The following is a 12,441-nucleotide window of genomic DNA, read 5'->3' on the forward strand; positions in this document are numbered from 1 at the left end:
ATCTTGCCCCAACATGTGTGAGTGAGGTTCGTGGACACATCCCTTTGTCCCATTGCTCTAGAGGAGGCTAAGCGCTAGGGCCTGGGGTTCACTGAATAATGGTAGCGTCCTTTCAGGATGTATGTTACTCTTCCATTGAGTAGGCCTTCCTGCTTGCCTTACACTGAGGAACTGTTTAAAAGCTGTGTCAACATGGGGTGATGACATATCCCAGTGGGTGGAGGGTCAAAGAGAGTGAGGCCTTAAGGTTGTGAACAACAAAAGATTTTAACAGGTGACTTGTAGTTTTGGGAAAAATAATTTTGACTCACATTTTTCAGTGGCTGACTTCACCCGTGTCCACTCTGTGCCCCTAAAACTCCTTCATCTTGCGAGCCCTCCCACTACATCGAGGTGTACTCCCAGGATACACATCAGAAGTGGAAGCGTTCTGTTGCCTTTGACTCCCTGTTGCCTGAGATTCCCTTGGCAGGTGTCCTCTGATGGGCCTGGACCTGGAGGGCCCCGGCCGAGTTTTGAGTGGCACTGGTGTTGCCTTATCACCTTGTTCTGCCTGTTGCCCATGAGAAGTGTCGATGTCAGGAAGGGGATTCAGAAGGCCTGGTCACTGCCAGAGTCACCTGGGTGAAAGGCCCCAGGAGGTGCCCCAGTGCTTCCTCTCCCTCCAGGTGCTTGTGGGCCCTGGGTTACTCCATGGAATGGAGGGGCAGCTGGAGTGAGCTGCAAAAGCCTCAACAGTTGGTGCTGCCACTCCTGGACCCACCGGTGTCTGTACGATGGTCTCAACACCCACAGCCATGGTCCTCAGGGACTGACCAATGCTTTGGAGATCACCAGTTCTGATTCTGTCCTACTGTCTCAGGCTTTCCACTGTGGCTGCCATACTTGCAGTGTTGACCTGGGTGACAAGCAACACCTGCAATATTTCTTGAAACTGAAGGCTTTGGGACTCCTCCATTCGGCCTTGCAGTCGCAGGAATGCCACTGACAACCCCTCCTGGTATTCCGGGCTTTGTCCTTGCGTCTCCAGTAGCAGAGGGATGCACGTGCCCAGACACACGGCACCTGGCTGGGGCATAGTTGTGTCTTGGGATCTAGCATACCTCTGACTGTCCCATCCTGGAAAGTCACTGTCTCTGCCTGATGTGCATCAGAGGCTGTGTGGCGCTCATGAGAAAGTGACCCAGATGCCTGCCTGCTAACATCGCCCATCGAGGTGCTTGTCTCTGGGATGGTGGATCGTGTTGGTGATAACTGTGACTTGTCATCCTTGTCCTCCCCGGAGATCTCCTCTAGGTGCTGTCGAGGATGGGAGAGCTCTGCTGCTTGATGGCCGAGGCTCATCAGTTAATTTCTCTGCAAGGCAAAAGACATGGTCTGGTCTAGGGTTTGAACAATAAATATCTCACTTGAGGCTGGTCACCTGGATGAAGGTGCAGTGGCTCTTCAATTCCCTATTGCGGGCCAACCTCGCTCTCTGTGCAGGCCTGCTCCTGGCCCTCCCCTGCAATCTCCATGGCCCTCTCTTCAAAAGGTGTCTGGATCCTTAAATTTGGCCTCTAATCACCCATTCTCTCTCTCTCCATGGTTATGAATTATCTTCTGCAGGGACACAAGCAGCATAATGGTTAGCACAGTTGTTTCACAGCTCCACGGTCCAAGGTTCGATTCCCAGTTTGGGTCACTGCCTCCGGGGAGTCTGCACGTTCTCCCCGTGTCTGCGTGGGTTTCCACCGGGTGCTCCGGTTTCCTCCCACAGTCCAAAGATGTGCGGGTTAGGTGGATTGGCCATGAGAAGTTGCCCTTAGTGACCAAAATGGTTAGGTGAGATTGCTGGATTACGGGGATAGGGTAAATACGTGGGCTTCAGTCGGGTGCTCTTTGTAAGAGCCAGTGCAGACTTGATGGGCCAAATGGCCTCCTTCTGCACTGTAAATTCTATGAAACTATGAAAAGGGGATATTGCGAGCCGGATGCCGGGTGAGCCGGATATTGGAGACAACAGGCATGTGTGGGCACTGTGCCTAAGCTGGAAAGAGTTCTGATGAAGAGTGCCGGGGGGTTGAGGATGATTCTGCAATGTCAGGTGCTGGGAACCAACCAGGTGTGTTCAAGGTGACATTTCAGGGAAGAGGGACGGGCCGAGTGCCAAGGGGAGATAGAGAGCACCCACCCTTGTAGATTGTAAAAACCATTCATCTTTTTCCTGCAATGAACCCCCGCCCTCTTGGTCAGGCTGCTGACACTGACCAGTGCTGCCACCGTTTCTCAGGTGGGATCGGAGACCTTGCTGGTGAGCCTCCTGTCAATACATGGGTAGATTGTGGCCCGCCTGTCTTCCATGGCATCCAGCAATCGAGTGAGGACTCCCTCTGAGAATCTGGAAGCTGGTCTTCTAGCTGCCATCCTGCTGGCCTAAATGAGAGTGAGTGCTGTGGAGCCATTTAAATGCTTGATTGAAGTGATCCGATGATTCCTGTGGTTGGTGAATCAGGTACTTTACACCACAGGCGTCTCGTTTTTCATGTGGGGAAATTTAAGTCTCTAAAGATTGAGATGCGGATCTGCCGGGGGTGAAAGGAATCACACCAATTTTAATGCCGGAAATTGCACTGCCATTTTTGGGAACATTCTGCCCATTGTGTTTGCACTGATATTCTGGCCTCCCCAGTCATTGAGAAACTGGATATTTGTGGAACTTCTGCCTCCTGTTTGTTATTTGACTGTCAACCATCTTGACCAAACTTTGACCTGACAATTGGTTGTGGATGGCTTAGTTCCATCTCACACTTATTTTTCCCACTATTTATTCACATAGTCTGGTGACGTAGCTTCACCAGGTTGGCAGCTCATTTTCAGGTCTGCCTGGTGCTGAATGTGGTATGAGATCTTAAACTCTTCATTGGACTGAGGTTGATCCCCTCATTTGTAGACTGAGAGATAAGCAAGGTCCTGAGGTTACAGATTGGGGATGAGTACATCTGCTACTGCTGATGGCCAGCATCCCCTCACTGATGGCCGATTTTGAGTTATCCGTTCCATTCTGAGTCTATCCTAGTTAGCACGGTGATAGTGCTAAATAGCATGTGGAACAGCACGATAGCATAGTGGTTAACACAGTTGCTTCACAGCTTCAGGGTCCCAGGTTCAATTTCCGACTTGGGTCACTGTCTGTACCGAGTTTGCACATTCTTCCCGTGTCTGCGTCGGTTTCCTGCAGGTGTTCCGATTTCCTCCCACAGTCCAAAGATGTGTGGGTTAGGTGGTTTGGCCATGATAAATTGCCCTTCATGTCCAAAAACGTAAAGTGGGGTTACTGGGTTATGAGGATAGGCTGGAGGCGTGGGCTTGAGTAGGGTGCCATTTCCAAGGGCCGGTGCTAACCCGATGGACCGAATGGCCTACTCCTGCACTGTAAATTCTATGATTCTATGGAACATGTCTTCAATGTGAAAGCAAAACTTCGGGTGGCATTTACCAGTTATGTTGCACCTGAAAAATATCATGGCGTAACCTGACCAGTCAATGTTGGGAGATCTCATTCCCAGGATGTTCCAGATTGCCACACCTCGAAAGATCTAACACGATATCGCGAGATGTCACAATGTGAATCCATCCCACAATTGGTGGAATCATTTTCTGGCAAACCTGCCTATTAGAGTGAGACAGTGAGACAGCTAGTTTCACTCTAATATACGTTCCCAATATAACCAAAGTGTGGGATCCAACTCCATCGCCTTGGAGACATCGGGCTTACGCCATTCAATACTGGTGTCTACAAACGGGGACCAGATGCAAAGGCACTCGTGGGGGTCTCCAAGGGGATTAGAGGTCCCCAGATGCATGCCCTCTGGGAAGGGTGGCACGCTGGCACTGCTGGTGCCACCTGGGCACAGTGGCACTGCCAAGGTGCCAGGCTGGCAGATTGTGCACGGTGATGATCAGGCTGAGGTGTGCCCTGCATGGGTATGCGCAGGGTGCGGGGGATGGGGTGGGGGCCTCTTTATAGTGAGTCGGGGCTTGGGGGATGTTCTGGGATTGCGTCATTTTTAAATGGCATCCCGATCTCTCATTGCACTGAGGAGTGCCAGTGAACAGCACTAAGTGTGGTCTCGTTGGGGAGTTCCCTGCTGATGCCCCCGATCTACCCAGATGGGGGTTAGATAGCCGGGTGTTTCTCAGTCCTCAGAGCACCAGGAAACACCCGCTAATCTCGCGTGCCAAGGGACTTTGTCCGCATTCGGGTAGATTGCCCCCTTCATATCAGCAAGGAATTTGCGGTAGCTACTTTCAGCTATAATATATAAGGGCAGATGCATTTACAACATGTAGATTGGTGGGGATGAGATCAAATAGGTTTTTCCCTCTTGCTGGTTTTTTCACCTCCTGTTGCAGGCCCAGTATGACAGATATGTCCTTCAGCTTGTACCCAGTTGTATGAGGGAATGAGATTAATATTAGCATGTACACAATAACGTGAGGGAGCTGAGTTAAAATTGTTTCATACCGAACAATGTGAGAGAATTGGACGAACATAAAATGCATAATTACCCCCAGTACCTGACTGATTGTATTCTTTGAGCAATGTATGTCAACTTACTTCTCTCAACTACCAAGCAGAGAAAATTTGGTTTGGCAGGATTCTTCAGTTATTTATAGTTTTGTAGGCTGACAATTAGAGCAGAACTGTGAAATAGTATTGAAGTTAATTGTAGTGCTGCCAAAATAACATGGGGATAAATGACCTACAAAGTGCATACAGACCATGGTGCCGCTTTGATCATAGTTTTGAATTGGTTGGTTTCAGCTGGGTCTGCAGTAAGAGTCCTATGATGAGTGGCAGTACTGTCTGACAAAAACAATAGCTATTCAGCAGTTCCTGCTAATGAATGTGTTTATTGGGGTTGCTTTAACTTGTTTATACTGGTGTGATTGAGGCAGCAACAGCCTTAAAATGTAGCTCATAACCACAACTAAATAGCTGGGCTATTTTATCAGTGGCCACTGGCTACTTCAAGGGTTGGCCTGTTTCTGGCAGTGGGACCATTTCAATACTCAAGTCATGGTCCAGGGACCCCAATGGCCATTTTGTATTGGAAATCATCCGATAGAGGAGGAATAACCCAATAAAGGTGTTATTATTTCTCAGCTAGAAGAAGCAGAGAAGCTCCTCTGGCTCTTAAAATTGATTTGTGTTGCTGTTGCACTCAACCTCCTTTCTGTGGCTGTGGCCCCACCTCATCCCCATTCACACACTTACCTTTGTTTCACCTTAACATGCAGAATGGATACTTGAGTGAAACACTGGGAGCAAAGTGTAAATGAGACACTTTTGGAGAAATGACACAACGAGGTAGTATAATCTAAATGGTACTATTTTGAGGCAGTCAAAAAAACAGAAGGGCCAGGGTGGGTGGAAGAGTTGGAATTGATGCCCTTAGAGCAGAAAACGTTGAGGAGAGACTTAATAGAGCCATGCAAAATTACGAGCTCGTGCAAGCAGGGAGAAGCATACGAGTAACCAGAGATCATGGGCTGGACTCTCCCTTAGGGAGAGTATGTTCTCCCGCTGGAACTGAATTGCTTCTGGTTTGTGCTGGCACTAGGAACAGCACCAAGAATTATTCCCACTCCTTTGCCGTGTTAATTTATGCATGGCAGGGAGCTCAAGAGATTCTGTTCCGAATCCTGTTATTGGGCCATCCGGTCAAATAGGGGCATTTCCCTCACTCCCCCCCAACCGTCCCATTTCCCCCATCCCCCCCCCCCCCCCACCTCTCCCCACCATCACCAGGAGAAACACCTAACTATGCTTGACAGCTCCTGACTACATCAAAAGCAGATAACTGCCTGGTGCTGAGATAAAAGAGGAAGTGAAAGTACTTAACACCCTTGCAGATTAAAGCATCAAAGAGGGTTTAAAGCCTTCTGATGTGTTTTTGGTTTTCTATGAAGTAATTGCTGCTGCTTTCTACACCTCTGAATGAGGCATCAAGTGTATGGCACAGGTGAGCAAAGAAAAGTGCATTTTCACTGTTTCTGCCTCGACTGCACTTTAGCTTTTTGGCAGGGATGACTGATGAGGGAGGAGGTCTCTGATATTAGGGGTGGGGGTTCTCTGATTGTGGGGGGGTCTATGTAGTAGGGGTCTGTTGGGGGGTCTCAGCTATGGGGGTCTGATGGGTGATTTATGATATAGGGGTCTCTGGTATAGCTCTCTGGTGGGGGTCTCTGATGACATTTCTGGTGTGGGTTGCTGATGGGGGTCTCTGGTCGGAGTCTCTGATGAAAAGTATGATAGGGGGTCTAATGGGAGAAGCTGGGGGTGGGTGTGCGGTTACATTGTGGAGGCCCTCTGATGGACTTTGGAGGCACCTAAGTTAAATACTTACCCCCTTGTCCCATCAAAAGGTCCACCATGTCAGGGCTAAGGTGGCAATTACTTGCAGCAATCCACATCAGAGTGAATCCCTGGGTTCAAATTACCCATTTGCATCCACTCACTAGTGCAGGGTGCAAAGTTTGATGCTACCATCAGCGGGGAACCGCAATGGGATCGGCGCCGGGTCAAAACTCCACCACATTGGAAGCTCCACTATCAGCGGCGGGTGCCGGAGAATCCCTCCCTACACCTTGGATTTTGTTTATTGTCATGTGTACCGAGGTACAGTGAAAAGTATTTTTCTGCGAGCAGCTTAACAGATCATTTAGTACATGGGAAGAAAAGGGAATAAAAGAAAATACATAATAGGGCAACACAAGGTACACAATGTAACTACATAAACACCGGCATCGGGTGAAGCATACAGGGTGTAGTGTTAATCAGGTCAGTCCATAAGAGGGTCGTTTAGGAGTCTGGTAACAGTGGGGAAAAAGCTGTTTTTGAGTCTGTTCGTGCGTGTTCGTGCGAAGAAGTTGGAAGAGCGAGTAAGCCGGGTGGGAGGGGTCTTTGATTATGCTGCCCGCTTTCCCCAGGCAGAGGGAGGTGTAGACGGAGTCAAAGGATGGGAGGCAGGTTCTTGTGATGGACTAGGCTGTGTTCATGACTCTCTGAAGTTTCTTGAGGTCTTGGTCCAAGCAGTTGCCATACTAGGCTGTGATGCAGCCAGATTGGATGCTTTCTCTGGTGCATCTGTAAAAGTTGGTAAGATTTAATGTGGAGATTCCAAATTTCCTTAGATTCCTGTGGAAGTATAGCCGCTGTTGTGTTTTCTTGATGGTAGCGTCAAAATGGGTGGACCATGACAGATTTTTGGAGATGTGTACCCCTAGGAATTTGAAGATGCTAAACAGCTCCACCTCGGCACAATTGATGCTGACAGGGGTGTGTACAGTACTTTGCTTCCTGAAGTCAATGACCGGCTCTTTAGTTTTGCTGGCATTGAACGATAGATTATTGTTGCCGCACCACTCCACCAGGTTCTCTATCTCCCTCCTGTATTCTGACTCATCATTATTCAAGATTGGTCCACTATGGTCGTATCGTCAGCAAACTTGTAGATGGAGTTGGAATCAATTTTGCCACGCAGTCATGTGTGTACAAGGAGTATAGTAGGGGGCTAAGTACGCAGCCTTGCGTGGCCCCGGTATTGAGAACTATTGTGGAGGAGGTGTTGTTTTTATTCTTACTGATTGTGGTCTGTCGGTCAGAAAGTCAAGGATCCTGTTGCAGAGTGAGGAGCCAAGTCCCAGGTTTTGGAGCTTTGATATGAATTTGGCTGGGATTATGGTGTTGAAGGCAGAGCTGTCAATAAATAGGAGTCTGATGCAGGAGTCCTTGTTGTTGAGATGCTCTAGAGATGAGTTTTGGGGCAGGGAGATGGTGTCTGCTGTGGACTGGTTGCAGCGGTATGCGCATTGCAGTGGACCAAGGCATTCTGGGAATATGGAGGTGATGCGCTTCATGACCAACCTCTCTAAGCACTTCATTACGACTGAAGTCAGGGCCACCGGACGGTAGCCATTGAGGCACGTTGCTTGGTTCTTCTTTGGCATTTGTTTGATGGTGGTCTTCTTGAAGCAGGTGGGGACCTCGGAGCGGAGTTGGAACAAGTTAAAGATGTCCGCAAAAACATCCGCCAGCTGGTCTGCGCAGGCTCTGAGTGCGCGACCAGGGATCCCATCTGGACCCGTCGTCTTCCGAGGGTTCACTTTCAGGAAAGCCGATCTGACTTCAGAAGCTGTGATGGTGGGTATGGGTGTGTTATGGGCTGCTTGGGCCCTCAACAGCGGATCATTGGTTTCCTGCTCGAACTGAGCATAGAATGCATTGAGTTTAAAATAATTGTCAAAAGAACTCGATGAGAGAAATTATTTCACATCAAGGATTGACAAAGATCTGACCAGAAATGTTTCCAAGTGAAATATGGTTGAATATATATAGAGGCATAGAATCGTAGAGGTTCACATCATGAAAACATGCCATTTGTCCCAACCTGTCCACGCCACCCAGTTTTACCACTAAGCTGGTCCCAATCCCTCTATACCCATCTTTCCCATATAACTATCTAAATGCTTTTTAAAAGATAAAATTGTACCTGCCTCTACTACTGCCTCTGGCAGCTCGTTCCAGACACTTACCACTCTCTGTGTGAAAACATTGCTCCTCTGGACCCTTTTGTACCTCTCCCCTCTAACCTTAAACCTATGCCCTCTAGTTCTAGACTCTTCTTCCTTTGGGAAAACATGTTGCCTCCCTACCTTTTCTATGCCCCTCATTATTTTATAAACCTCTATAAGATCACCCCGAAACCTCCTATGCTCCAGGGAAACAAAGTCCCAGTCTATCCAGCCTCTCCTTATATCTCAAACCAACAAGTCCTGGCAGGATCCTTGCAAATCTTTTCTGAACTCTTTTTAGTTTAAAAATATCCTTTCTATAATCAGGTGGCCAGAACTGTACTCAGTATTCCAAGTGTGGCCTTACTTATGTCTTGTACAACTTCAGCAATACACCCCAACTCCTGTATTCAATGTTCTGACCAATGAAACCAAGCATGTCGCATGCCTTCTTCAACAGCCTGTGCATCTGTGACTCCATTTTCAAGGAACCATTAACCTGTACTTCTAGATCTCTTTGTTCTATAACTCTCCCTAACATCCTACCATTAACTGCATAGGTCCTGCCCTGATTTGATCTACCAAAATGCATCACCTCACATTTATCCAAATTAAACTCCATCTGCTTCGAAAGCTTAGTCATGGCACAAATCAACTTCAGCTTCCCGGATTGCCTTGATCCACTACAGTTCACCTCCCGCTACAACAAGTTCATAGCAGACATCATCTCCCTGGCCCTGCACTCAACACTGGAACACGTAGACAACAAAGACACCTATGTCAGACTTTATTGACTACAGCTCAGCCTTCAACACTATTATTCTGACAAAACTCATCTCCAAATTCCGTGAGCTGGGCCTCGACTCCTCCCTCTGCGACTGGATCCTGAACTTCCTAACACACAGAACACAATCAGTAAGGATAGGCAACAACACCTCCTCCACAATAGTGCTCAACACCGGTGCCCCACAAGCCTGTGTCCTCAACCCCCTACTATACGGGGGCAGCACGGTAGCATGGTGGTTAGCATAAATGCTTCACAGCTCCAGGGTCCCAGGTTCGATTCCCGGCTGGGTCACTGTCTGTGCGGAGTCTGCACATCCTCCCCGTGTGTGCGTGGGTTTCCTCCGGGTGCTCCGGTTTCCTCCCACAGTCCAAAGATGTGCGGGTTAGGTGGATTGGCCATGCTAAATTGCCCGTAGTGTCCTAAAAAGTAAGGTTAAGGGGGGGAGTTGTTGGGTTACGGGTATAGGGTGGATACGTGGGTTGAGTAGGGTGATCATTGCTCGGCACAACATTGAGGGCCGAAGGGCCTGTTCTGTGCTGTACTGTTCTATGTTCTATGTTCTATACTCTTTATACACCTATGACTGTATGACGAAATTCCCCTCCAACTCGATTTTCAAATTTGCTGGTGACACCACCGTAGTGGGTCAGATTTCAAACAATGATGAGACAGAGTGCAGAAATGAAATAGAGAATCTGGTGAACTGGTGCGATAACAATAATCTCTCCCTCAATGACAACAAAACGAAGGAGATTGTCATTGACTTCAGTAAGTGTAGAGGAGAACATGTCCCTGTCTACATCAATGGGAACGAAGTAGAAAGGGTCGAGAGATTCAAGTTTTTAGGTGTCCAGATTACCAACAACCTGTCCTGGTACCCGCATGCCATCACTATAGTTAAGAAAGCCCACCAAAGACTCTACTTTCTCAGAAGACTAAGCAAATTTGGCATGTCAGCTACGACTCTCACCAAATTTTACAGATGCACCATTGAAAGCATTCTTTCTGGTTTTACCACAGCTTGGTATGGTTCCTGCACTGCCCAACGTCATAATATATACCAATATATCATGGTGCAGACACACACTGATGGACACACACAGGGACCAATCAACATGTACAAACACCGCAGCCAATCACCAGTTAGAATACACACACTATAAAGGCAGAGGACACCACGGTTCCCGCTCATTCTGGGTGCTGCCTCTGAGTGTAACAGGAACTTATTCAGCCCAGCACGGACTCACAACACGTGCTGAGAGCATCAACTGGTTCGGACAAGGCTTAGGTCTCTAGTTCAAGTTAGCATTATTTAGACCCACAGCATCGTTTGTTAGTTAGTTAGAAGTAGTTAATAAAATTGAGTTGAACCTTCATCTGTGTTGGAAGTGTCTGTTCATTTCTCAAGCCTACACAAGCCAACACATTACCCAAGACCACAGGAAACTACAAAATGTTGTGAATGTAGCCCAATCCATCACACAAACCAGCCTCCCATCCATTGACTCTATCTACAATTCCCGCTGCCTCGGAAAAGCAACCAGCATAATTAAGGATCCCACGCACCCCGGACATACTCTCTTCCACCTTCTTCCATCAGGAAAAAGATACAAAAGTTTGAGGTCACGTACCAACCGACTCAAGAACAGCTTCTTCCCTGCTGCCTTGTATTAAGTTGATCTCTTCTCTGCACCCTAGGTATGACTGTAACATCACATCTGTAGTCTCTCCTACCTTCCTTATGTACAGTATACATTGTCTGCATAGCATGCAAGAAACAATACTTTTCACTGTATACTAATACATGTGACAATAATAAATCAAGTCATTCATATATATGTATTTCTTGAAGTAAACTTGAACTAATCAGTCACAGTTTTAATTTCTCTGAGAGCGGTTTCTGATCACGGAATGGCTTCCAGTCACTTTATGTTCGCTGGGAGATACTTGGATACTTGTATATTTTGCCTTTCAGTTTGTCAAAACATTGAACTGTCGATTTATTTTCATGAAATCTTGTTTGTCATGACATTTTCATTACATCAGGTGCACCCTGATGAGTGATGGGTGAAGTATGAAAAAGATAGACTGTCAGCCACAATATTTACAAAGCAGAGACTGTAGCTCAAGGCATCTTAAACCTTTGAACTTTCTGCAGTTGCTGATACTCAACATTCATTGCTAACTCATCATGTGCTCCATGTTACAATGCTACTCAGATTCCAGGAGTGTTTTTTATTACTATAAAGTTAATGGTATACCAGTGAAATAAATCTTGGAATCCCTACAGTGCAGAAGGAGACCATTCGGCCCATTAAGTCTGCACTGACCCTCTGAAAGAGCACCCCAGCTAGGCCCACTTCCATGCCCTATCCCCGTGACCCCACCTAACCTTTGGACACTATGGGGAAATTTACCACGGCCAATCCATCTAAACTGCACATATTTGGACTGTGGGAGGAAACTGGAGCACTCGGAGAAAACCCACCTAGACCCAGGAAGAGTGTGAAAACTCCACACAGTCACCCAAGGCTGGAATTGAACCGGGTCTGAGGCGTTGTGAGGCAGCAGTGCTAACCACTGCCACCATGCCGCCCCAATACTTCAACATAGCTACAAATGTATGAGAAATGTTTCTCTACTTTCACACTCTACTGAGTGTGAAATCACTCAGGCTACAGCCCACTGGTGCATCCGACAGGTCACGGATGCCGTGTTTGTCCGAGAGAAAACTGTATACATTTTGGCATGGACCAAGCCCAACAAAATGCCTGGGTAGCAGGATTCTCTGCCATCGCCTGGATGTCCCATGTCCAGGTGCTGATAGTGTGCATGCTTGTCGCCTTGTTCACCATGCCATCTGGGAGTGCCCTACATTTAGATGAAGGGATTCAACTCCTTGAACATACAGCTTGTGTGCGACCAACACGTGAAGATCATGCAGATGTACTCCTGCTTCCCAGGGAGTGTGCACGACAGCTACATCCTGGGGTAGTTAGACATCCCCGGCCTCTTTGAGGACCACTCCAAGGTGGCCGGATGGCCCTTGAGGGATAATGGGTACCCGCTGAGGACCCAGCTTATGATGCCGGTAC

This window comes from Scyliorhinus canicula, chromosome 5 (assembly GCF_902713615.1).
Source record: "Scyliorhinus canicula chromosome 5, sScyCan1.1, whole genome shotgun sequence".
In the NCBI taxonomy this organism is placed as follows: domain Eukaryota; kingdom Metazoa; phylum Chordata; class Chondrichthyes; order Carcharhiniformes; family Scyliorhinidae; genus Scyliorhinus; species Scyliorhinus canicula.